Source organism: Grus americana, chromosome 2 (genome assembly GCF_028858705.1).
Source record: "Grus americana isolate bGruAme1 chromosome 2, bGruAme1.mat, whole genome shotgun sequence".
Lineage (NCBI taxonomy): Eukaryota > Metazoa > Chordata > Aves > Gruiformes > Gruidae > Grus > Grus americana.
The window spans coordinates 98,123,281-98,150,426 of record NC_072853.1 but is presented as its reverse complement, the minus strand read 5'-3'; the positions used below and the strand labels follow the sequence as shown (position 1 = coordinate 98,150,426).

Genomic DNA, 27,146 nt, shown 5'->3' with positions numbered 1-27,146 from the left:
CTGTCTGGAGAGACCAGACAAGGGGCCAGCAGTTGGCACTCAGATGACTTTTGGGGAGACAGCTGTGCTCTGGATTCACATAGGAAGGCTGGAGAGCAGCCACCTACTTGCACCCTGCTCCCACCATGGCTCCCCCAAGCTCCAGGAGCTGGCCAGAAATGACAGCACTTTGTTTCTCTTTGACATTCCCAACCTAAGCAACAAAACCCCCAACTGCGGAGCAGCAGGAAGAAGCAGGGAAGGACGTTGCATATTTATTTGTTGTAAATTATGCTTGGGAGAGCATCAGGCGCAACAAGCCATCATGCATCGGAGCAGGTTTCTGCTGTGTGTCAGAGCACTGCACTACACTTCATTAAGCATTAACCGGACACTGGCAGGAGATGGGTCTCTGCTGCTCCTCCTCTCCACCTCCATATTGATTTCGTCAAAACACTCTCCTCACATTGCTTTCACTATCTCTTGGAAGGGGAAATATTTTTTTTAGTGCACAGGACAGTATGATACTTTAGGACCTAACAGGAAAGCCTCTAGCCAAAACAAATGTGAGAAACTTTTTGCTGCTGAATGCTCAGATGAAGCACATGAGACCAAATGCATGCAATTTCTCTCTGACATGGGGCTGAGGACGTAACACATCAGTGGTGGGATGTGCTAAAGCAAACTCACGTGCTCTGGGTCCCAGCAGTGTACCAGGGAGCAGGGGACTGCAGGCTCAGAAAGGCAGTTCCTAGCACTGGCCTCCAAAGACTGGTAATGTTGTCTGGGAGGCAGCAGGGCTCTTGAAAAAGTCTAGCACAGACACCTAAGCATGCTCTTTTGGGGGTTTCAAGCGCTGCTGCCCCAGCTTCCCATGCCACAGGCTTGTGTCGCACAGCCTCGCAACCAAAACGCGGGTGTTTTGTGCTACAGTATCCTGTCACGCAAGGACAGCCGCGAGAAACACTCCGTTTGCAGGGAAACTGAGGAGCATCACTTGTCTTCCCTCTGGTGCCAACAGGAAACAGCAGAGAGCTGCTGACAGAACACGGACATTGCCCTCACCAAGGGTATTCCCAAGGGTGCATGCGAAAAATCGCGGGCGTGACCCTATTTTCCCTGCATCTTACTACCCCGAAAACACGCAGAGCAGCCGCTTTGAAGGGGCTAATCCACCCACTGCAGTATTTCTGGTAATGACTCACAAAATCCCACACGATTCTGATACCATTTTCTTGATAAAACCAGCTGCCAAAATGAAACTATATATTTGGTGCTTGAAAAAAAAAAAGGTGAAAAAAAAAAGACAAAACCCTACTCATTGTTATTAGTAGCGAAGCAGCAAAACATGAAACCGACAGTCAGTGTGCGGTGCGAGAACAAAGCTGATGGCTGCACACAGACCCTCTGCACACAGGGGTTTGAAAGACAGTCTCTGCAGCCTGCCACCAAGAATTTGCCTTCTTGTATGTTGCGACTTACACAGATGTTCGCATAATTTCTTGCATATGGAGAGCAAAAGGAGCATTCATTTCAAGAATGACGTGATTGTCTGTGTGGTAAGGATAAGAAGGAAAAATGTTCAACATGTATCCAATGATACAGCTAAATGAGAAGCCAAACTGTTCCCAAATGCACTCAAAGGACTTCTCATGAAGTCAATGACAAAATTCAGATGAGACTTCATAGCACTCTTTCTTCCTCTCATTTAAAAACCCAAATTAAATTACACTCAAGCATCTTACAACAAGATTCAGGAGCACAAAATATATCGGAGCATCACAGTGTTCACTCACCACTGCGAAACATTAACTAAAACATTTGACTATTTATAGAGAAGCCAAGGGAAAAAAAAAAAAGGTGCTTGCTGGGCTGTTGGTGAGGTTTTTTTTTTTTTGGCAGACTTCATTTGAAAGCAGCCAAACTCCCTTCTGCTTCTGTAAGGCAAACTAACAGAGAACTGGGTGTGCTGAGGTCACAGGAAGAGAGTACTTACTAAGCTTGTGCTTAAATTTGGGACAGCATTGTACCAGGTGCTTTGTCCAAAACCTACTGAACTCCTGCTTAAGCCCTGCCTTAAGGAGAGATGCTTCCCTCAGGCTGCTCTTGAGCAGCCCTTGCAGGACTCCAGCCCAAAGCCTACTGCAGGTTAGCAGTTGACATTTCATTCACTTCCAAGGGCTGCAGGATCACAGCATGGGAAATGAAAACACCCCGTGCTTCTTTCAGGTGCCCAGTGTCCTGCAGCCCCTGTGAGCTGGGAAGGGATGCTGGACTAAATTCACCCTTGTGACAAGTAAGCATATACAGAAATCTTTACTTGGTCCATTTTCACAACAGAAAAGGTAACAAATTTGTGTTCAAATAGCTGGCTGGAGAGAACAAGCAGCATGTGAAGGCCAATGCCAAAAAATTCCTATTAACTTATTTTTGATTTTTTTTTCAATTTAAAGATTCAGTTCCTCAAAAATGAAACAAAACTTATATGAGCAAAAAAGCAGGTAAGGTCATTTCAGAGGTACTTTCCAGCAAGACTTAAAAAGCATACATGTCTTTCCAATATAAAACAGTCTGCACAGGGCTCTGAGAGTCTGTTTGCACGCCATCCTCCCTAGAATAGCATTATTATCACCAGAAACCTGAAGTATGTTCCCGTCTTCCTTCTCAGCTGCGCAAAACAACAGGTCTTAAGAGCTGCCATTGGTTCAATGAACTCAAAGGCTGTGAAACCTCACCGGCAGCTGCTTGTAACATGTCACCCTCCCCTGTATATTGCTCTAATGATCTGAGCACCCAGCTTGCAAGAACTCCACATCACCTCCTCGTCCTGACGTTTTCTAAACCAAAGAGTATCAAAGAAAAAAGTAAGACAGCAGAAGGGAGTCACTTTGGAAAGTTGGGCAGCACCAAACAAAACTGCTAACCCTCTTTTGGCAAGGCAAAAGATTTGTGTAACACTTTTTCCTCCTACTAAATGTATTTACTCTTAAAAATCGATTTCCTCTGTCACTATTTATTGCTGCATGTTGCTCAGCGGTTCTGAGAAACTGCATGGAAAATCACAACGTTACGCTTGTTAAATTGACCCTACAGGGCCATACCACCAGTGCATACATCATCCCAAGAGGCAAGCCTGCCAAAGTCATGCTGTGCATATCATCACTAAACCCAAGACAAAATGCAAATTTGGCTGTATCATAGCTGATTTGCATAGCTTTCCATTGGTTTTGTACAACCTTTTTACAAAATGCCAATTTACTTCACTTTCCTACAGCTTATTACCAGTGTGAGGTACATACAGCTTTTATGCAAGGCAGATTTAGTAGTTAAAACATTAAAAGACATAATTAAATGCCTTTTGGAAATGGAACATAGCCTTCAACATAACAACATAAGGTGCAGGACTTTGACTGGGACACAGAAATGTTAATGCCCCTTTGCAAAGGTGCAGACCCCTCTCACATGTTCGAGAGCTGCACAGCTTTTCCTGTTTTTTATCTGATCTGCAAAAGCAGAAATATTTGCTTGCAAACTATGAAGGGCCTGAATCCAGTTACTGAGTACACATTTCACTCACACTGATATCAGAATGGATGGCTGCCAGTTTAGTGTCTTGGCTGGCGTTCAAACACGCTGATTGCTGAGCCTCCTTGGATTCGGAGTTCATGATTTAAAAAAGGAGAAAAAAAATCCCTGAACACGAAACAAAACCCCCTCCACAAACATTTCTGAGATGCTACTGGGCTAATTTTCCCCCTCTTCTCTTTTGTAAGCTCAGTCTCTGGAAGCGAACACATACAAGTAGCACTCTCTGTCAAGACAAGCAGCTAGGGAGTTTGGACTTTATCTCCAAAGCTACGATACAATGAACATTAGATCCTTCCTAGCCAAGCAATTTTCACACGTGTACCAGGGGCCAGCCCTCATTTAAGTTAGCAACAAAGGAACAGATCTGTTTAAACTTCCATATCTTAACTTGGGAAAAAAAAAAAAAAAGAGAAAGAAAAGCTTGAAATGCACAGCCAGGTAACAGGGAACGGAAAGGCTGTTTGCCTTACACAAACCTATTTTTTTCTTCTTTTTTCCTCACTGCTTACTACCAAAATCCATCAGGTTGAAAGGCAAGCCAAGAGCTCCTTGAAGCCCCCCCCGCTCCCGAATACCTCATCTCTGAGCGCATTTACTTGACGTGGCTGGCGTGCTGTGTGAGCCCTGCTTTCTCTGGCACCGCAGCAGACGCTGTAGATCAGGCCACTTAGACATTTCAATTGAACTTGACAGGTGTTTGTTAATAGGCTCTACAATACGTTTGGGAAGGGCCGCCTGGAATTGTAAAATGGTTTATTACGACAGTTTAATAAGCCCAGTGCAGAAGATGGTTCAGTGCATTATTTTCTAAGACTGTAAATGTTAAGTGACCAAAATCTGAACTGTAAGGTATTACACACATAACCTATAACTAACCCAACGAACAGCACATGCATTCATATGGTATCTGTGCAACTACTGGACAAATGGACCTGATCATGCCGGGTCAGTCTGGGAACGTCTCTGCTCCTTGCAGGATCAGTCCTCCATGTACTACCACAACTCACAGAAATCAGGTATATCTATTCAGCGATAATTGCTTGTGCTAATTATTAGAAAATTCAATTTATGCTAATTTGCCTGAGGGGAGGGGAGCATAAAATTAACTTGACACATTTATTTAACTTTTTACAGTATTATTATTATTATTTAAAATTTATGACAGCATTGTGCCCAGAGGCTCCAATCAGGATCAGGATCCCACTGTGCTCAGCATCCCACTGCGTACGCATGAACATCCTCCCAGCATAATTTTGAGGCAAAGGCCCCGTCCCTGCAAACTGTTACGCAAGTGCTTGCCCCAAAGACTGGGAGCAAGGCTGCGGAACTTACAAGCACATTAGTCTTGCTGAAGTGAAGCAGGTACACTAAGCCACCACATCCTACCATGCACTGGCAGCCCACCCCAAAAAGGCTCCTATTTTGGAAGAAAGTGACAGTTGAGTCACTTTTGGTTTTACCATTAAAAACGTAGACACAAACATCCCCTCCCATCTACTGCTGTCTTTTCTTGCTTCTATCTTATAAATGAGACCATCATCCAGTGAATGAAAAAAAAAACACCTGTGGAGTGAAAGGCCCCAGAAAAGAGAAGATACGTGTGAGTAACTGAATTGGGAAATGGTCAGAATCTCACCTTTTCTTTTAGATGCACAATGTGTAACAACAAAATTTTTCCTTGCAGTGAACTTTGAAGGATATCTGCCTGAGAAAAGTAGCTAGCTGTTCCACCTGCCTTCATTTCTGGACATTCAAACAGCAACCCTGAAAGGTCACCATTTGGACAATCACAACCACTCATCGTCCTTGAATAAGCTGGCCTTTTTATTTATATCCAAGTATGCTTAACAACTGTATTGGTCAGACAATATTATCAATATTATCATATTAATCAATATGCTATTATTATTTTAACTGAAATGGATTCAAATATTTTACAATATTTAATCAGAAGTAGAGAAAATGGGAGCTTTTCTGAGTTAGGCCCTGAAAATTCAACTCCTCAGAGTACTGGCTGTATTGACACAAGGTACACAAGAGTGAAGAAGGAATTGCTGAGAAAGGGAATGGTGCCTCCAGGAGTCAGTAGAAGACTGTCAGAATTAGAAGGATATTAGGATTACAAGACTATCTCTTCCTATGGCTCTCCGATGGTGTTTTAGAAACGAGCCACCCATACATTATGTTCTTTGTAGTTGCTGGGGCTAAAGAGCACCATGCAAAAGTCATGTGGTCTAACTTTCAAGAAACTTCAGAGGCTCCTCAGCTCATGGGCAGGGGAGATGTTAGCAATATGCTCTACTCCCTGATCTTCCCCACACCACAAGAAGAGACAAGATTAGCTCATACAAGCAGAGAAAAAATGGAAATACTGGAAAAATATTCACTCGAGTGGGCTGTCCTAACAACCTCATTTCAGTACAGCATTTCAGGAGGGGTGAAGGCAGGCAAACTCACCTTTAAGACTGCTCCTCCACAGCTAACTTGCCTCTCTGTGCCCAAACACTACAAAGACCTTGGAGCAGATTTAAACCTCAAACTCACACACTGGTGTAGCAGGTGGAGTTAGGACTTTTCCAGAACTGCAGGGTTTTATTTCAAAATGTAAATTTGCTTAATGCATCTTCTGCTATCCTTCTACTTTCGTCTGCTTGTCTTTCTGCTGCAGTTCACTGGAGCTGTTTCAAGGTTCCATTAAATATGTCGAGCCTTTTACATGCAGCTGCAACCTTGCCGCGCAAAGCGAAACAGAGACAGATAAAAGAAAAAGAAACCATCATTTAGCCACACATAAATTCTGTATATTTTGCATATCGCTCCTAACACGGGCTGGCAGCCCACACCAAAAAGACTTCTGTTTGGGAAGAAAGTGACATTTGAGTCACTTTTGTTTTTATCATTAGATATGAAGACATCAAACATCACCTCCCTGCCTAATGCTTCGTTTTCTTGCTTCTATCCTATGAACAGGGCACATGTTTCTGTGCTCCTTTAGAGTACTGCCTGCTTGACTCAGCACCGTGACATCTTCTGGTGCGTGCAGATTGTCCCATAACTGACGGAGTGGGTAAGATGCCACCCATGGCTCTGCAGGGTGCGGTACCACTCTGGTCTTGAATACCGGAAAAGTACATAAGGAACAGGCCTACGAAATGCTGCTTCTGCTGCCAGCAAAAAGCACCAGCTTTGCTTGCTGCTACCCATCCTCCTTTCACACTACCATCTTCTGTGGAAGAAGAGGCACCTGACTCTGCTGGCTTTTGCCCTGCGGGCCATGCTTTGCCCATGCTAGTCCCATGAGTGAGACACCTTTGGTTAGATCATGCAGTGAGATGAACTTCTTGGAAGGGGGAATTTAGGCCTTTTAACCTTTTACTACTCCTCATGGTTGGCTCCATTCTTTTTAAATCCCAAAATAACAACATCCATTCTTAGACAGCAGGCCTTTATCAGGTTTAAAAAAAATAAAATCAAACTAACCTGCCTACTTCAAAGTCATGCTCTCATAATTTTAGCTGGCACATCATGAACCAAATGGTCTAGAACTAACCTCAAACAGTCATCTGGAGAAAAACAACATATTTTCCCATGTCATCACCACTATAGCACATACTAACCACAACTATTCAGCCTGTCAATTTTCAGTTTATATTATGATAACTTTACCTAAAAGCATTTCGTGATTCAAAAACAGCAAGTGCAATGCCAAGGAAACATTTGCTAAACTGACGAGCATGGCAGCGCTGGTGTGAGGAATGTGCCTTCTGCAGAACGGGAAGCAGAGTAAAAAGAGATTTCACTGGGGACAACGAACTCCTCAGAAATTCCCCAAAACACTGCTTCAGGTTGGCTTAATGCCACAGTCTCATCATGGTAGGTTGTGAAGGAGGCAGCTCAGTTTGGTCCTCGGGTGGTGAATTTTCCACAAAAATCTCCAAGAACTGTGATGAATGGCAAAGGAACACATAAATCCTTTTTACTTGCATTAGGATCTCCACTTCCACGCATAGGAAGGTTTTTCACGTCTACTGAGCATTTAAGAGAGGTTAAAAAGTAGAGACTCATGGGAGTCTGGACAGGGAACTATGTGAGAGGCAGAAAGCAATGCATTTGAAAAGGCCTTTAGCAAATACACTTTTAGCCATGCAATCCCCATGATTCACAAGGAACCAAGTATTATGCAGTCTTCAGTTACTTTCCTCATTTTAAGGTGGACAAAGGCAAACCCCTCATTAACGAAGCACTGTGGTCCAAATTCTATACTAAAACCATCTCAACTTCGACAATCATACGCCCACACTCAGGCTTCAAAAATATTCTCATGCTACAACGCTGCCTGTGTCATCAGTCCAGAAGCAAACGAGAAGTCACTGCATCACTCCCCAGTGATCTGGGGCAAGGAGAGGATGGTTCGTGACTGCAAGAACCTGAGCTGGATGCTTAGGTAGGCATAGCTAACCAAGCAAAAAACCTAAACCAAATTAAAACAAACAAAAACCCACGAGAAACCTATGAAAACACTCTGTAACCTATAGTATTACTCTCTTCTTTGCACTGATTTGCCCACAGTTGGGCCACAGCAGCACCACGCAGGTTTCCATAATAAATTAATCGATAGCTTCGCTTTTGTGGGCTGCAAGAGCAGTCCAAGCCACTTTGCTTTGACTGTACCTTCCCTGCCCCTTTTCCTCAGCAGCACTGTAACTTCTAAAGGCTTAGACACACCAGGGCAGATTTGCTCCTGGGGACGAATGGGAATGCATTTCCCCTTCTAGGTTTTGGTGGGAGACGCACTGAAGGTGACACGCTGTCTCCAAGGACAGCCGATTTCAATACTGGCTGGACTCTAAATGAGCCTCCTTTAAAGGGCTGCTCTGAAGCTAGGCATTGCTCCCTCCTCCTCACTTTTTATGAATTAGGAAGGATGTGTGTTCCTATGTGTCCTCTCTGGACATACCTTCTGCCTGGAAGGAAGAAGGAAATGGTAAGAAAGGGGTAAGGATGGGGAAAAATGGGTAGGAGCACTGCAACTGGGCTTGCAAGTATTTCAAGAGTTGGTGAGTGGTTATCCAAATGTGGTGCCCCACACCCAAGACTTACAGTTTGAGACACAAGTTTAAGCAGATCTTCCATGATCTCACCACGGTGAGTCTAAGATAGACCGCATCCAGCACTCACAAAATTTACAGCTGCGTTCCTGCATTGCTCTGACAGCAATTTATGTCAATGAATGTACCGCTGCTAATATGCACTGAGCTCCCACTCCGGATGCCAAAGCTGTGCTCTGCACAAAGCCGGGACTGTGTGGTGCCCAGGCACAGCTTGCTATTAGCTGTATTTTCCCCCCATCTCATGAAAGCTTTAAGGGAGTCACTAGGAGAAAAGCCGTAGCATTGCAAGTTGTGTCCAACCACTCAATTTTTTTATGCAAGTTACTGCAACTCAGCAGTTCTACTATGGGATCCCAGAAAGCATGAGACATTCTTAATTTAGCAAGAACAACTGCATACTATGACAACTACTGAAAATCTCAGTGTACAGCAGAAAATGTTTTGAGTCAACAGACTGAAAAGCAAGGCTGCTGGATTTTTGTTTGATTTTACAGCATGTTTGACGTTTTCAAGATGAGACTTAAGGAGATGTAGTATCAGATTTGAAATCTTACTTCTCTGTTGAATCTTTCATTATTTTCAGACTGTGCAATATGCTTTAGTTTGATTTTATTTCTTTTTTTAAATATAAAAAACATGTTTCACAGCTGAGGCTTTATCATGTTCACAGTACTTAAACATGTACCTAACTTTAAATCAGTGAAGCTGACTGAAATCAAAGGGATAAGGGGGTGTTAAAAAGGTAAGTGTGCCCTGAAGTGTTGTCCTGAACTGGAATTAGACTTAAGTATGTGATTAGGTGTCTCTAAAATAGGTCTTCCTTGTCTAATAATAAGCAAAGATCACAATATACCTCAAGTATGAAAGGGCAGCAAAAGCTACATGTCTTGAGGAGAAAGACTGAGCAGAAGAGAACTGGAAGCCTCTGGGCATAAGATGTGATTGTTTTATTAGAAGGTAGATTAATACATAGAGGCCAAGGATAAAGCTGAAACTCAAAAGGAATATGAGTCAGGGAAGCTGTTCCAGATGGCAGAGCCATGTGGGATGTGACTCCACTATCTACTGTGGAAATAAAAAGAAAGAAATGAAAACTTAGTGCTGAGAGAGCATATAGGACTGACAGGAAAATAAGAAAGAACTGAGAACAGTAGAAGGAAATTAAAGGCAGAGTGATGAAATGAGGCCTTCAGAAATTTTGATGTGCAGCAACACCACTTCAATCAGCCAGTACAAAAAAGGCTCAGCCACTTTGCTTCAGATAAATCCAAACATCTCAAAATTTCAGTGCCTGCTCAGAGCACATTCCTTCTCCTTTGGGGTTTGACATACGTGTACAGCTTCTCAGGAGCATCTCCCAGCACGTACTGAAGGAACAGACGATTTGCAGTACCCCCTTACTGCTGCTTCCACCCCTGCTGATGTGTCCAACATCATAAATGAGTAAGAATTATGCCAGATGGTGTCTTGGGCAACTTGAGACTAACGGGAAATTTTTAAAAGTGAAAATTAGGCTGAATATGATATAAGACGTATTAACAATTCCTTCAGGGAAGTGGAGGAAGCCACAAGGTCTGCACACCGGGAACTTAATAAGGCAAAACACTTACAAATGCATTGCAGGGAACTGTCCTGTCTTGTCAGGTAAACTGACATGGTATGATCTACATAAGTAAGTCTTCTGCACCTCTTACTTCAATGCAAACAGGAGGTACATGAAAATAAAACAAAAAGAATAATAAAGTACAAGCTAATAGACAAAGATCTATAACTATTCTACTCAAATTCTCTTTGACTCAAAGATGGGATTTTCAGCCAGAAGTTAGAGGTGATCTTCCTGGACTAGTTAGTCCATTCACTGCACAACAGCCCAGGCTACCATCCACAAAATGACTGCAAAGGTAGGTTGATTTGGGAGCCAACGTACACACTCCCCGAAACCTCCAGTCTCCTCCACACATATATACACAGGCACATTATGACCTCTTTGGTTTGGAAAGTCTTTTTATTATCATTTATGTATTCAAATGCCTAGCCAAAATGGGCTTTGACTGAGGCCTACAAACCTAATGCCATAATAGTAATAATAAGTTCAATATGAGAGATTGTTATTAAAATGGCAGAGAAGTACACATCACACATATAAATAATCTCTGAAAAATAATTTCAGTGACATGTCTGATCTTGACTTTCTGTACTGAAGGCCTAACCTGAAGTCTATGAAGTCAATAAAAAGACTCCGAGACTTCAAAGCTGACTTTAGGCTACGGTATTTTTCCATGACTGATGCTTTCCAGTCATGTTCCTTCCTGGTCATGGCTTCTCCATTTCAAAGCAACTGAACTTTAAACTTACCTAAACTAACATGGTTGAAAACAGCTGACCTGAAGGTAGTTCAAGAGTCTTGGTCTTCAAATAATTATCTTTGCAGAAGCCACAGAGCCTGTGGTCAGCTGGCTACTTGTTTACCTGTCCCTTCTTCCCAGTGAAAGGATGCTTATGTAAATATTCCTTTTTTAAAAACAAAACAAAACAAAACTTTGTAAATCTCTTCTCTCTTGCAAAGTATAAACTTGTTCTTCCAAGGCACAAGATGAATCAGATTGCTTTAAACTATCTTGGCTTTATCTGTGTGTGTAAATGAGACATCTAACTGCTACAGCCATGTATGTCAGCATGCCAGACACAAAGTAGTGCTAAAACCCAGGGTGCAATTCTTGCCTATCTTTCAAGCTTATTCTTTCAGCCTTGAGGATGTTTTCCTGGTTAGTCAACTTTAAATATATCTATTGTATATACAATACTATTTAAAAACAGCACTCAAGTGTACAAGATAAACATGTGCCCCCACTAAGTTACTAAACACGAGATAATAAATTTGCATCCCTGTGATTATTACTACTACTGTGTAGCTGCCTTCAACATACAGAGCAATACAAAACCAGAGAGCTGTGCCAAGTAAGTGAGAGGCCCTGTGCAGAAAAAGGCCAGTGCTCTGGAGGCACAGAGCTGTGCCAGGGAGGAAATTCAGTAGTCACCGAGAGCAGGGCCTGCCAGACATCAAATGTGTATAATGAGGACAAAGAGAGAATTTCTTCATGAGAATGGGAAGGCTCTTCCACTTGGGAAACATGAGGAGAAGCCCCACAGTTACAGGGAAAGAAGGCAGCTCTAAATTTGTATTTACTGCAGAAGTAAAATGTGAGCAGCATGGAGGGGAAGGAGCGTAAGAGCTTTGCTGAAGGTACCAGGAGAGATTCAGAGCTCCTTGTGGCAGAGGAACTCAGCTCTGTGCAGAACAGGAGTGAAAACATCCCAGCAACATGAGGAAGGCATGTTCAGAGCAGCCAGAAACAAAACCCCCTTCAGGATTTCAAATGGCAAATTCAGATGGAGCCCTTCTAGTGACATATCCCGTTCTACCGAAGAATAGAGAGCAGGATTCATGCTCCATTTTTCTGCCACCCCTCCACATTCACCCGTCTCTGCACCATCTTTCCTCTGGCATCCTCCAACAGCCCAGCCTTGCTCCACATCCCGCTGTGCTGGCCTGGCACCTGGGCAAGGGCTGCCACGGCCTGCTGGATGCAGCAGTGGGGCTCGCTGCTGGCTACTGCCAAAGAGACTTTGCAAGGGCAGAGATTGGCTGTCTCTTCCCCCTCCGTGTCAGCACTAATTCATGCCTCTCACCTCCCCTGCCTGCTGACTTTAGCAGCAACAAAAAAAATTGTAGGAATTTAATTGCCTTTGAGATTTCTACTTCCTGCCGGATTTGGTGGGAATCAGCCAAGACACTCAGTATTATGGGAGGGGGAAAATGGGGACGGACAAGCAGACAGACAGACATCATCACCACCACCACAAAATCTCACTTCCTTGGAATCCAGGCTAAAACCACCCAGGCTCTGGAGTAGAAATACTCTGAAAACATTTCATAATGCTTTACCAAGGAGTGATATCAGTATCATTATCTCCATTTTATGGCTGCAGCACTGACTGGTCATGACATGCCTCAAGTCACCCATCAGATAGTTTTTCCTTCTGGCTCTGCCACTATGTCTCCTGATTGCAAGTCAGTGCCTTACCAATGGAGTCATCCCAAACCGCAGACGCTGCATGAGAGGACAGGGCTGCAGGAGTTAGTAAGCAAGTATCTAAACACCGGGTAGTCTCTTTGCAGACAGGAAGGAAAGGGAAGAATTTTAAAGGTACAATAGAAACCAAGAAATGCAATTCTCCTTCCAAAAGGCGACACCTGCCTCTACCAGGTTCAGTGCACTAGGCAATGCAGATGCATTTCATGAAAAGGCAGCATAGGGTAAGACTGACTGCAACCAGCATACACCACAGCGGTGATTACTTAATTTAAGAAACAAGCCAGAACCAAAACAGAAACCCGAAGAAGTCTGAGTTAGGGAGAAGGTGGGATCTGAACTCCAGCTTTCGAACTGGGTGTCTTCTCAAACTCTTGGGGAACCCACTCTAAGAAACCCACAGTAATTCCACTGCCCTTCAAATCTAGCCATGCTTAGCACTATTTGGCCAAATCTTACCATGGCTAAATTTTTACCCTTCTCCTTTGTTCCCTGTGCACGTGAAAGGGTAAAGTAATTGGTAATCGGTCAGGAATCATTTAAATGATTCCTTATTTATTAGAACAATGCAATTTCCATTGTCTTATCCCTTAGGTTTCAAATTTTGCATATCAGAATTACTTCTTACCAAGGGAAGAATGTTCCTATCATTATTAAGTTGAATCTAAAAAATTCAAAAATAAGAAGACAGGAATTATTGAATCTGCTTTTTAATGCAAGAAACTATATGAAAGAGTAGGGTGAATTGCCATTTTATTTCTCTAATCGCATACTCTTCCTCTCCATCTCCTCCTTTCTTACAGTTTTCAGGTAAAGATCAAGGATAGAATTTCTCCCCTGCTCCCCCATAAAACAGAAGGCAAGTAATGAGCCCAGTAAGACTCAACCTCTGCCATCAGTCTCCTACCTGCTGTCAGCCTGTTTGACATCAGCAGGGTAGAAATGCCTCAGACTGGATACCACAAGCACTCCCACACTGCTGTTATTACTAGTCTTAAGACTGATGGTCCACACAGATAATTACATTTGTAATGACAAACACTGCCTGAGATAAAATTTTTTTCAGTGTTTGTTTGGAGCTGCTGCATAGTTACCACTACAAATTATTGCATATTAATGCAATGTCAGAAAAAGTACCACATCGTGATGTTGGGACACAGCATTGCCCTCATTTTCTGACTTCCTTCATCAAGGTATCAAATTCTCCTTCCTGGTACACCTTTGAACCACATTAAAATAAATCAAGCAAAAGGATCCTATCAGAAAGGAAAGACTTTCAAGAACACAGTGGTTTGAAGTATGGGAATGGTTCCCCAAATGAGTGGTCCCCTCACTCTGCTGCAAGCATGACCATACTGTCTGCTCTGATCAGGCAGGTAGGCTGGGTGACAGCCATGTGTAGCATCTTCAAGGGTCAAATACTGTTTAGAGAAGGCACTGGTCTGACTAAGAGCCATGAGAAAGCCTCCTACATTCTCCGTTCCAGTAAGACAGTTTACAGACAAACAATCATCAATATGCAACTCCTCGTCCCCCACGCCATCTCCGCCAAAACAAAAACGGAAAGACAAAAACCCGACAGAACGAAAGAGAGATGCTTTAATATAACAAATCTTCTACACCCAATCATTTGAGTTTTCCAGCACAATACAGGCACTGAGACTGAACTCACGTGAGTGCAATTTCAGTTTCAGCTACACTGATACCATACCAGCTTTGCACAACCACAATCAGACAGTTTGCTTTGCTCTTTGCAACATTTTGAAGTCCTGAAGGAGTGTTTAAAAAAGAAATGCCTTCATTGAGCTTAAATGCATTATGCCATAAGCCTTAGAACACCAACCGTAACTCAATTAAGGACCATTTATCCTGCACCCATTTGCTTTCCTGAAGAAGCAATCACCACTGCTTTACACGTTACCTTTAGCACTGGTCTCATCAGACAACAGGCTTTGTGTTGGTATGGTGGTTACCGTCTCTGACCATGGATAAACACCGTTCTCTACTGCTTCAAGGCTCCAGCCCTGACACGCCAGACAGCCTTATGAGCATGCACAGGTCAACAAGCAGGCTCAGGGCTCAAGTTTGTAACAGAAAAACCAGCTACTGTAGGCCTATGGGGGCCAGGGGGTGCAAACGCTGGGATTTGTCCCCTGCCACTAGTGGTCCAGTGCTCTTTCTTCTGCTGCATCTCTGCAATGCCAATGTAGTTGTTTCAGCAAACAAAGCTTTTCCTGCTCTTTCCAACCATTTTTATGCACTTAATGGGTGCAGATCTGGGAATGAACTGGAACCTGCCAGTCCCAATCTGACCAAGGAGCAACATTAAATCTGCAATTGTGATTGAGTTGTCCTGTGAAGGTGTTCCTGGCAAGATCTTACTAGGCAGGTCAAATGAAACCAGTAACTACTAGTCGTGATTTAAAACTGGCGAAATACCTGCATTACAGTGAAAAATTATCTACACGTTGTTTTCATATATGGTTTATACAAAACAGACTTGCGGAGTACAGCTCAGTCTGAATCTAGCCTGTCTTATACACGCTCCAGGGGCGCAGAGCCAGCACATATCCCTTTGCAAGAACAAAACACATCCTTCTAGTATTAGACGCACTGAGCCAGTGTTTACACGCTGATCTGCTAATAAGCAGACCTGGGAATTCCAGAACACGAGATTTATATTTATTACTATTTTACATTACCATAGAACATGCCAAGTTCGGGCACTTTAAATTATGAGGGCTGCTATCGCAGATTCCCTTATCAGTCTTTCACACAACTGCGTTACTGAAGCATCCCGATAAGAATGTCTAAAATGTCTGCTATGTTTTAAAACAGCACACTCTTCCTTTTCAGCTCTGACCCAGCCATTTCAGTCAACAAAGCTCTTTCTACTCTTTCAAAACACTTTCTACTCACTTAATGGCTGCGATCATACTGACTGTCTTGGAAACTTCTGCTCCCAAAAATAATACAGCACAGCTATTTATTCATGGTAGTGGCTTGATGTGATATTTTGAGGACTACCATTTCACAATATGGAATGAAACATGGACATCCATTTTTTGACAAGAGATCTAACTATCACACTCCAGGCTTCACGCACAGAACATTAATGCACCTTTTAAACGAAGAAAATCAGGAAACTGTGCAACTAAAACAAACAACTTGCCAAAACCAGCATACGTTTTTGCACTTGCTTTTACATTCCCAGGCTCACTAAGATCAATGTATATATAGATAGGCATGTGTGTATGTGTGTATACATATGCATTCATTCTCAACCGCATTTCTCAGGAAGGTGCCAGTCAGAGGAAGAACAGTCAGAAGTGTAAAAAGCCATTTCTACTATAATGAGCAAAAATAGTTTTATTTGTTGTCATTTTGGGGTTGTCGGGGCTTTTTGATTTTTTCTTCTAAAGCCTGTCTTCTGTAAGCTCAGTCGATGTCTTTTAAATAATATTGGATAGCAAACTTACCTATATTGCAATAGCTACAGTTGGAATTGCAATGTTAAAACACTAAATTATGGAAGTCACCTACCACTGTGCTCATTTCATTCTGCAAGAATCCCACTTGGGAAGGAAGAAGAAGGGAGAGGTGGAGTGGGGAATGCACAGCATTAGCAAGGTTTCACAATCTAATTCACCCTGCCAACCCATTTTTCTGCCAGTCCTGCACACATAAATGTGATGAAAAGCAGAAAGTCCAAGTTCTTCACACTTTCATTCCTCAGTCCCATCATTTCTCATTGTCTGCCTGGGTAATTCTGTCCCCTCACCACCTCCATCCCTCTGCCTTGGAGCTCCCGACTACCACCTCCAGAACCAGGGAAGTCATTCGCATGCACAAAATGAACTGGAGAGAAGACACCTAGCGACATGTGTTTTCCTGAGAGGAAGGAGGTTAGAGGCAGTTACTTGTTCAGGATCTTCTCTAACAGTACCATTACAGCAGTCCCAGCAAGCCACCCAAAGCTGAGCGATACTTGATAGCACATACAATAAAACTCCAGGAAATACCTGTGCTGCGCAGCCCCACGGCACAGATTCGTGGGCTTGTGCTGACCAGGCTCAGATGTTTCTAGGGTAAACTGCAGGGCAAGGCTGTACAGACACACTTGTTTGAGTGTCACCAGTGTCAGATGGCACCCTGCTCAGTCTAATTAGCATAATCAGAGAAGATGTAAAGGGAGAAGCAGGGCTGATTAGCCTGAGCAAAGCACCTTGTCAGCTTGGGAATCTCTGCACAGGGCTGAGATGCACAAATAGATGTAGCCGTTGTGACTGAGCCTTTCTTACTCCCTGCAGTCAGCAGGTATTTCATTATGCCCAAGAACTACTCACTGCTGAAGCAACATGTCATCTGAGAGCAGACCGGGGCGACTCCTCAGTTCTTAATGCTGCTTTTTTGAAGCAAAGAACTGCAGGGGTCTTACAGATTGACGTATGATGCTTTCTCCCATCACATGTGCTTAGGCGGATAACTCAACACTCTTCCTTTGCATAATCTTTTTTGAGAGAGGAGGATCCTATTATGTTTGTCATGTCTTTGTTTTTTCTATTTCCTCGTATAGCATTCTAGGTAGTTGAAGAGAAGAAAAACACAGTGCTAACAATAGTTTCACTACTTCACTACCTTCCCCATCTCAAAATACTCCCCAGATGGAAAGAGTTTATTTGTAAGTAGGCAAGCAGAAGGCTGACTGAAGAAAAGTGATAATTACATTAGAATAATAACAACCACAAGAAAACCCAGAGCTAATGAAGACTGCCTGCTTCATTTAATTTAAGAAGAGACTTCACCCTATAATGAAGACATATAAAGCTCTGCAGTTCACTCACCCTTTCTACGAATGTCATCGAGAGCAGTAGGACTGCTTACTACACCAAACCCCTTCAGTCAAACTGGTTTGACTGGTCAGTGATAACAAGAAGGAAGTGCTTGTACTTATATCTCCTTGATCACTCTGCAGGCTATCCCTCGGGTTGAATAATGATCCATTTTGATGGATCTAGTAAAAGTAAAAAAAAAGAATCCTGGTGATTCTCACTGTGGATCTAACGGACGTGTCTTAACTCGGAAATGAGTTACAAGGACGTTCCTGCCTCAAACAGCAGCAGTACATGACACAAACTGAATGACAGACATTATTTTGCTTTTTTTCCCCATAAGAAGCTGATTCTTTAACAAAGTCGCTGTGCATGGTTTCACAAGAAAAAAAACAAACAACAGTTTCAAAAAAATGTAAAAGAAAGTCAGAACACTTTAACCGTGAACTGAAAAGTGTTAGCTCCTCCAGTGCTCTTCCTGTTGCTCCACACTGAGTGTCCAACTCACTTTTACTTTACCAGAGGTAGATGTTACCTGAGGTTTCTTTTTGTGAACTATTTACATCAGAAATGCTAAATCAAGCTGTTGAGAAGAGAGGTTTTATTTGCCAGAGAGACAAACTCCTGGCAGCTGAAGGCTTAAAGCACAATTTGCCTGCTACCTCCACTGCGGACACCTCTCCATTGCAAGGAATCTCCATAACTCTGGTTACAAACGTCCACCCACCAGGAAAGCCAAACCACATTTTGCCCAGCTTCTTTCAACTGGCACAGCTTTTGCAAGGCTTTAGCGGGATTCACTGCAGTCCAAATGTTGGAATTGAGACAAAGAGAATTTATAAATCACCACTCCAATTCGTACTGAAGGTTGCTTAGCACAGAAACCCACGAATAACCTTCCTCTCGTTATCTAATGCGACCCTCGCTCCCCAAGCAGATTTCTTCTATTACTAGTGCAGTAACTTGGTAATAACTTGCACTAGTGCAATAAACTGGATTTGCCATAGTGGGGAGAGGCTTTCTATTATTTAAAGAGCTGCCAGGAAAACCCATTAGAAATAAATGAAAGACTACAGCATCTCAGGTTTCCATAGCCTGTCTCTAGTTCTGATACCTCAACAAGGAAAGAAGCTAAGAGCAATCCTGGCAACTTGCATCTTTATCTTCTTCCTCTTGACCTTTGTGCCATCAGGTGCCTCTGAAACATTCATCAGTGTCTGCAGCTGGAAACACAAATGCTGATTAACAACCAGAAACATAAAACTCACTGAGAAGGAACACTGATAGCATCAATACTGCCCGTTTGTCTAAGAGTAACATTCCCTCCCAACATAAGCATCCAGGGTCAACATGCCTGGCAGGCTGCAAACAAACCTGGAATAAATATGAATGGACAAGTTGTTCAGAATAGTGTTCTGCTACAAAGGGCTTGTGATCCCTTTTAACTAACCTACCAGTAGCAGCAGCCTTTCCTTTTGAATGCATGCTCCAAATGGAAAATGTAAAAAAACCTCCCCTCTAGGAGAGCTTAATTTATATTCTCTTCCTGCTGCTGCTGCCACCAACATTGTCAGCTCTGAGAGAAGCATCAGCAGGCTACTAGATACTGTTAGGGTCATCGCAGGCGCAGCAAACCAGCTCACCAGTGATGCTCACTAACACAGCAGCACAAAGCAGCAGTGGAACAGAGGAGAGGCAGAAGAGCAGCAGAAGAAATATTCTCACAAGCAATGGAATGCCTGTGCTTTGGTCAGCTTCACCTCCTACACAACTTGCAAATTCTAGAGCGGCTTTCACGCCATGCTATCAATACGCGGAGGCTGGGCTTGGTTCCTAATGCTTCTTCTTGGTGTCACTGTAAGTCTCTTGGACCAAGGAGTGCACCACACAAGGACCTGAAGTTTCTCCAGTCGACACCACCAATTTAAAAATAAGAGTAACCACAAGCAACACTGTCAAACTACAGGAGATGCTTTACTCTCGTGGACCACACTGCAACCACCCTGGTATTGTAATCATTAACAAATGCATCCACCTGCCTTCCTTGCTGCATTTACTCGCTCCAATGCACTAGTACTGCCTGGACTTCTCTTAACGGCAAATCATGAAACAAAGCTGACAGTGAAAAGCTGGGGCAGCAGTTAAAGTGACTGCCAAAGAGAAATCTGTTTGCTCAGGCAAAAGCTGTTCTCAGTCCAAACATGGGAGTCATAATCTTACAGCCATTTGCTTGGAAGACAATGAAGGGAAGGCAGAACAGACTGGGAAACTACAGCTTGCCGCGGTAAGAGAAGAGAACGATCTTTGTGCCCAGATTTCTTTGCTCTGCAGGGTAAGTTTTACAAAGCTGACAACCGGTAGCAACATGTAGTGGCCCCAGGCATCATGCCTGCCTATCAAAGATTTGGATTTTAGCCCTGGAGAAATTACAACTTCTCAGTTCTCTGGAAGCTATATTGGCCAAGAAGAAAGCAAAAGAGTAATGAATGACCTAACTAAAAATTATTTTAATACACGGATTGCATACTGCAAGCCGTAAACTTAGGGGTGCCTGGGGTGCAGGAAGTACTGGGGGAAGATGGGGAGGAGGAAGACATCTTGTATTTGACAGGAATGGCATAGCTGCAGATTACAAAAGCAACCAACTGGGGCTGCTATGACAGCAAAGTCATCTACTTGAGTAGTAGGGGCTGGCACACCAAATAGAAAAGTATGGATCCAGTATGGATCCTGGAGACAAAGGAGGAGGAAGCTCAGCAGTCCAGGCTGGAAAAGACAGCAGGGAAAAGACAGGTTAGTAAGTCGTGAGTCAAAGAGCCATCCAGCAGGAATGTGGAGAAGAGAGAAGTAAATCCAAGGAAGCTGCACAGATGTGACTAAAAAGGTGTTTGGCCCTGGGGCAGTCCAGCGCGGGTGGCTTACAGCCTCATCGCTGCACATCCCTCTGCAGAACTCAAAGCCACCCTGGCCACCCTTCTGCTGGGTGGCAGGGGCAAGCAGAGACAGAGCAGCTCTCATGCGCTGTCTGTAGGTGCCCATACACTGTACGGGGGATCCCCCACCGCTGAAACAGCTTGGTTGCTGCTTGCCGCCAATGCACTCAGAGGATGGCGGCTGTGGGGCCAGGAGAGGGGGTGAGCCAACCTGACGCGCAGAAACATCTACCACCGCCTGCCTCACTTCTGCACAGACACAGTGGCTCTGCTGTATTTCTGCAATGTCCATTTTAATCCAATGTTCCTCAGTTAAAATAAACTGCAGAATCAAAGGCCCAGAGTTATGGTCAGAGACTTTTTTTTGAAGCCATACAAGAGACCCAAACTGTTTCAGCTTCCTTTCCCAAATGTCAGCCTTGAGCCATTCTTGTCTGGCCGGTGGAAGCATGTGATGTGAAATAGAAGCCAGGAAATAAGACTTTCTGAATAAACATTTATTTGGTGAGAAATACTTCTGAGTTTTGGCAGAGAAATGTCAGAAACCTGAAGCCCTATGTATAGCATGCCTACAGAGTGCAATTTCTATTTAAAGGGAAGCTGCAGCTGCCTGTAGCTCTTAATGAAGAATAATGCCTGGGAATAAATTACTGCTGTTTCTGAGAGACATTTCTCAAATGACAGAGATCCTTCCCTTTTTCCCTCTCCCTATAAATACCAAGTGTATGTACTGGGCAGTTGTTTGGAAGAATGGACACACGCAGCGCTCTCTTTTGTCGGCAGCCTAGTAATTTCCGTAGAAAACCATGAAGTGGTTTAGCATACAGATACCAAAGCAATTCAAAAGCAAAGATGTTCAGAAACATTAAGGCTGCATGTGTCAAAACTTCTCCTCGCTCTTCCAAGGTGTGCACAGCTCATCACTGTTTGAACAGACACCAGGCATCACTTCTAACCATGCCAGAAACCAGGTGTTGAGGCTCAAGGCACGGGAGACAGACACTCACAGAAAACCGCTGTAAAAGGCTCACTAACATTCAATTTTCACCACTTGTGTATGCCTCCTCTCCGAGGGGCTGCCACAGCAGCAGTGCGGGCAGGCAGAGAAGGTGATGCTCTGGGGAGAGGGTGTGCTCGGGCGGCCGCCAGCCTGGCCAGGCGGCTCAGGAAGCGGCACTGACATCAGCTCCAGGAGCTGTCGCTCCCAGCCCTACCGCAGGTCCAGGTGCCAGGAAAAACAGCCGGCAGCCAGAGGAGGAGTACGGATGAGACAGGACCAGGGTGAAGGGAGCAAGGAGGGCCAAGGAGTGGAGAAAGGAAGCCGCAGCTCAAAAATGGGATGGGACCGGGGCTAAGCCTTGCGTGGCCGCAGTCCCCAAGACCCTCTCTGGGGTCAGCCCTTGCAGCGGCAGGTTCTCACCGAAGGCGGGCACAGAAAGCCTGTCAGAGCAAGGAGCGGGGACGTTTACTATCCTGCCATCTGCAGTTTGCCCAAAATAACAGCTATAGATATGAGATCAACTGAAGACGTTTCAGTTATTGACACATACTGGATTTAGAGATTTATTTTCCATTTCCCACAAACCATGCCAGAGGTTTTCGCATAAGCGCAAAAAAAAAAAAAAAAGTGAAGAAATGCCTGTGAGTGAGGAACACGAAGAGTTTATTCATTGCTCCTGTCAGAATGTGTTTGTGCTTGTGCGGCTAGCACTCCGAAAAACCTGCAGCATATGTTTTCAGGATGGAAAAAAAACCTCAGGATACCTAAATCCTACCAGAAAATTACAAAACCGTATGCTGGAATTCACACGGTACCCTCCTGCGGGAGCAAAGGAGCCTCGCCTTGCTTCGTTTTTACCCCTCACTAAGGGAAATAAACGTTCCTCCTTAACAAATCCTTCTGACATCCCTTTTTCTCTCTGCAAAAGAGGAATATGGACTTGATTTGTACGAGCTCTGCTATTCCAGAAATGTGCTTCATCTGAATGAGGAGAGCAGGAGAAAGGAAGCGAGAAATTTGTACTGTTTACTAAACAGGCAGTTTCTAGGTGGATACAAGACACTGGTCCCAATTTACTGCCCCCCTCCCTCCTCACACCCCCCTTCCTCTGAAATTTGCCTGGGTGGCAGGAGGAGGCGTCGGAAGGGATGAGAACAGCTACGGCTCGCAGCGGGAAAAGGTCTGATGGCTTTCCGCACATCTTAACGTGACAACACCCTGCAAACACTCGGGGAAGAGAACACAGTATTTTTCAGTGAAATCACTGTATGCCAGCATTTCCTTTCAGCAGAAACACCGTCCCTCCTCATCTCTGGTATTCTTGTCTCCAAGAGGATGAAGGAAAGAGGGGAGAGGAGAGGAGGAGCCTGGCCAACCATCTCCTTGCAGTACTGTCCTCCAAGGAGAAACCAGGTGACAAAATACACTCTCAAGGAACTTCTAAAGAGCTCTCCATCACCTACGAATGACTCCCCAAAAGAAAGCAGTCCTGGATGCCAGGGTGAAAGCTGTTCTCAAGAGCGTTTCTTTCCATCCATACCTGGTGGGAAGAGTGCTGCTTTTTCTGCGCAAACCCAGGCCTCATGAGTGTAATTCGGGGTTTTGGCACCGCAATAGCAGACCGCCACGGTGCACTTTCAAGTGGGCTTATTTTAAACCATTTAGGATAGGGTAGAATGTGATAATCACACCGACAGCATCTTTGACAGATACTCCATCCCCTGTAATGGCTGATGATTGCCTCTTTCTCTCATGCAGTTTATCTGGCTAATCTGGCACACCACATACCTTAGAGGACCCGGGAATGCTCTCCTCGGCATGAGGTGGTGCTGCTGTTGCAATCAGTGGAGGTGATTGCAACATCTTGCACAAACATCTCCTGTTATCTCAACAGCTTTGCATGCTAGAACAGTTTTTTAGTATTATTATTATTTAAGGCTGCCCTCCTCTGCTCTAGGATGTCAACGTGCAAAGTAAGCCCTTGTGGTTTCAAAGAAGCCTTTCAAAGTGTGGGAATAAGCTGATACGGCCCCGTCTTCTTGGATACATAGACAGTGAGAAGCTCCAGGTCTCAGAGGCCCCTTATTCATCTTAATGAGTTACTAACTTGGCAGCTTAGTGGTACTAGTAACTAACAACTCAAAATGTCAGCTTTGTTAACTATTTCACTATAGAACAAAGCAGGCAGGAAAGGGGAGAAATGATGAAGATTCTTCAATGTCTAACATTTCTTTTGCAAGTGGCTCTTGGGAGAGCAGCACTGCTTACACTCTGTCTCAATCTGCTTCCCAAAGCCTGAACCCAAAGGGAAAAGCAGAGCAAAGGAAGGCATCCAACTTTCAGGGAGCTAAAAAGCATGTCCAGCAGTCAGAAAATAGATTTATATTCACTACGTTTATGGAAAGTGCCAAACCTCATTTGCTCAGACTGGAAGAACATGCAGCTGTTCTATCACTACTAACATCTTGAAGGACCACTGCATACTTTGGGCATAAAGATTTAAATATTAACTTACCTAATTTTGAAATTCCCGAGGTTCCTTCTTAAGACAAAAATAAGGATTATTCTCAAACCTGGCAGGCAGAGAATTCTTGTTTTCCTCTGTTTGTGAGGATGTTTACATTTGATCTGCACATTTGCCCATTTCAACCCAGAAAAGCAGTGGGCTTCAGGAGAAAAACAATGAACATAAAAATATCTATGCCTTCTCTTTAGCCATCCTTCATGGGAACAGTTTCTTTCATTAAATGCCACAGCTGGATGAGGGTCTTAGTTATGTGACCATCTTTCCCTCTGAAAGGTATGCTACTCCAATTCCCGTGAACACAAACCTCCAAGCATTTGTATTGAAAATACTCAAACTAATATAACAAACTCATCAAAGCAATAGGAGTTTCGAATACCAGGCACAAATAACCACATTTGCATTCCTCTAATTTGAAAGTGGCCAAACACTTTCAACCATTGTATGAGCATGTATAAAACTCCTGAATCTGACATCTAGATTGCTGAACTGTTACTCATATTTTTCATTCTTGTCAGGCTACACAGTCACAAGGCCTTCAAATGCAAGCTTACATATTTAACTAAAAAGTCATAGTAATATGTTAAACAATTGTAGCAGTCCCAGGAAAAGAAACCTAGCATCTTTCCTTCAATAACACTATTCTGCCCTTGAAGACATTAAAAGAAAGAAAGAAGAGAGAGGGAGAACTCTGGCTTTGCAGCCCAGCCCAAACACACTTGCCTTTGGTTTCAGCAGAGCAAAAAGACGCTCAGTACATCACAGGGATGGGAGGGAGCAAACTCTACAGTGCAGATACCTCCCCCCTAAAGACATAAGTGCAAGTACACATCATCACTGTTAGGAACTCACAACATTCACTATGTTCTTCTCCAGGGAATTCTGGATTATCCTTGAGCATGAAGATTTTTCAGAAACTGCTGGATTGCTCACAGACCCTCAGTGGCTTTCCTCTTTCAAATGAAGTAAGATAGAGCTGTAAAAGAAAAGCAAAACAAAGTAAGAAAGGAAAGCAAGGCATAAAAATCTACACAGCTGTTTAGCAAATGAACAATTGATTCCTACATCTCCTTGAAGCAAATGCATTTTTAATGAGCTCCCAGGATGGAGATTTCAGTACAGAGTGAGTGTACGTCAAACACTGATCTTGGATAGGAAAAGTTATCTGCTCTGTACTTCTTATTACCAACAATTAAAACCCAGTTTAGAGTTGCTGAGGCAGATACATAATTAAAATAGTTCTTGGATACTTCTGTTGCCATAACAAGAGGAAGAAAAAACTACTTGGGGTTGTTGTTTTGAAAAGGGTCTGTAAACAAAGCCCACGGTGTGCAGAGAGATCCACGCAGGAAAATTTTTTTTCTCAATGAACTCCTCTAAGGGGACACAAACACCTATCTATTTCTGTGTTTATCTGTAATATTGCAACAGAGGAGTACTGAAACCAAAAATACACACACACTTGCTATTCCTCAGTAGGAAGTATTTTTCACATCTGAGATTTTTAATATCATGCAGTTCTTTCAAACTTAGTTTTGACAGAATTTCTTTGTGGACCAACTCTTTATTTTTTTGACCTGCTGTACAAGGTGTCAGACTATCCTCAGTGTTTTTACTGGGGTCTAGGAAAACTGCTGTGCTACATTTTTATGTGAACCCCAAACAGAATACTTAAAATAGAGTGTGTATTTCCACAGGGCCCAAATTGTACATTTTTTCCCTTCAGCCAGGTTCCCGTGATCTACTTGTGCTTCCTAAATTCTTAGTTTCACTTTATGCCACAAATCTTTCCTACCTCCTTGACGTAAGGCTCCTCAAACATTTCACATGTAATTTCAGGATTCGTACACAGGGATCCCATCTTATCAGCACTATGGTGGAATCCATGTCCCTGAACTAAAAACATGTACAGGATAAAAGTCTACACCTGAGACAGTGCAAGCTCTCTTTACTTTCAGTGGAGGAAACTAGGCAATCTAGAAAATGATTAATTTGACCTATCTTAAACATCCTCTTTAGGACAGAATGAATCACTCTCTAGAAAGGTCTGCTTCTCTCCCTCCATAAAGTGAGTCTAGACACTGAGCTCAGACTAGATGGCTACAGACGAATGCAGATGAATCTCACCCTACGTGAAGGTAGGAAACAAGTCAGATGGACAAGAGCAGTTCATGGGTGAAGAGCAGAGGGAAGGCAATGCAATGATAATAGGCACAGCAAAACACTCAAAAAAGTTTACGGCCCTGAGATGGTCTGTTTTAGTTGAACATACAAAGCAACAACTACAAAACCCTCCAAAGCCCAAACCAGTATTCACCCAGCTGCTCCAGCTTTTGTGTAAATGACTACGGGATTTACTGGCTGAGGCTAAGCCCTCACAAAGCAGCATCCGTGAACACTTGCTATCTCCTCCAGCTGGCCGGGACTCTCCACGGTGTGCTGGCAATGATGACGATGATGTTCAGCCTCAGTTGCATGCATCTTTGTCCTCTCCCAGATGGACTGCAGCATTGCAAGATACCTGTTACAAAAGCCTTCCCAGCTTAAGAAACTCTGAACTGGAAGTACAACTTCTGTGTGACACAGGCACTGCAATCTCAAGATCCTTCAGATACCCAGGCCCCGTTTAAACTTTCAGGATTTTGGTCAACAGCTTCTCTCCTCTACTAAAATGGGACTCTCCTGCTTATCTGACAGAGAAGCATACCCTCAGACATCATCTCACAGGCTTTTTAACTTCAGAAAGCAGACCAAAAGGGGAACCACCCCAAATCATATCTAAGTCAACCCTCAGCATTTTGTTTAACCCAAACCAATTTATTTTCAAGATCTTTATTTCTTTAAATTAGGTGAAACTCAAGATTGAAAAAAAAAAAGACTCAGAATATTTTGTTTCTAGATGTTAAAATGAAACATTTTGGCATTTTCAAAATTACCACTTCTGGTTTTTTTCCAGTAAAATTTCCATTTTTAATCTTCAAGACTTCCCCCAAAAATTCACCCAACACTTCTCTCTTGTCATTCAACACTCGGAGGAACCTGAAAATGTACTCCAAAAGACTACAACAAAATATTTAACATTTCT

The 27,146-nt window shown here is 43.4% G+C and overlaps 1 protein-coding gene across 18 annotated transcripts in view; it reads right to left on the bottom strand.

The window, feature by feature from the left end:
* ATXN1 (ataxin 1) overlaps positions 1 to 27,146 on the bottom strand; it is a 229,714-nt gene that overhangs the window by 68,617 nt on the left and 133,951 nt on the right. For all 18 annotated transcript variants that reach the window (XM_054817216.1, XM_054817210.1, XM_054817209.1 and 15 more), the window contains one exon: positions 24,914 to 25,037. The gene's annotated coding sequence lies outside the window, so the exon portion shown is untranslated. The remainder of the gene's footprint in view (positions 1 to 24,913; positions 25,038 to 27,146) is intronic.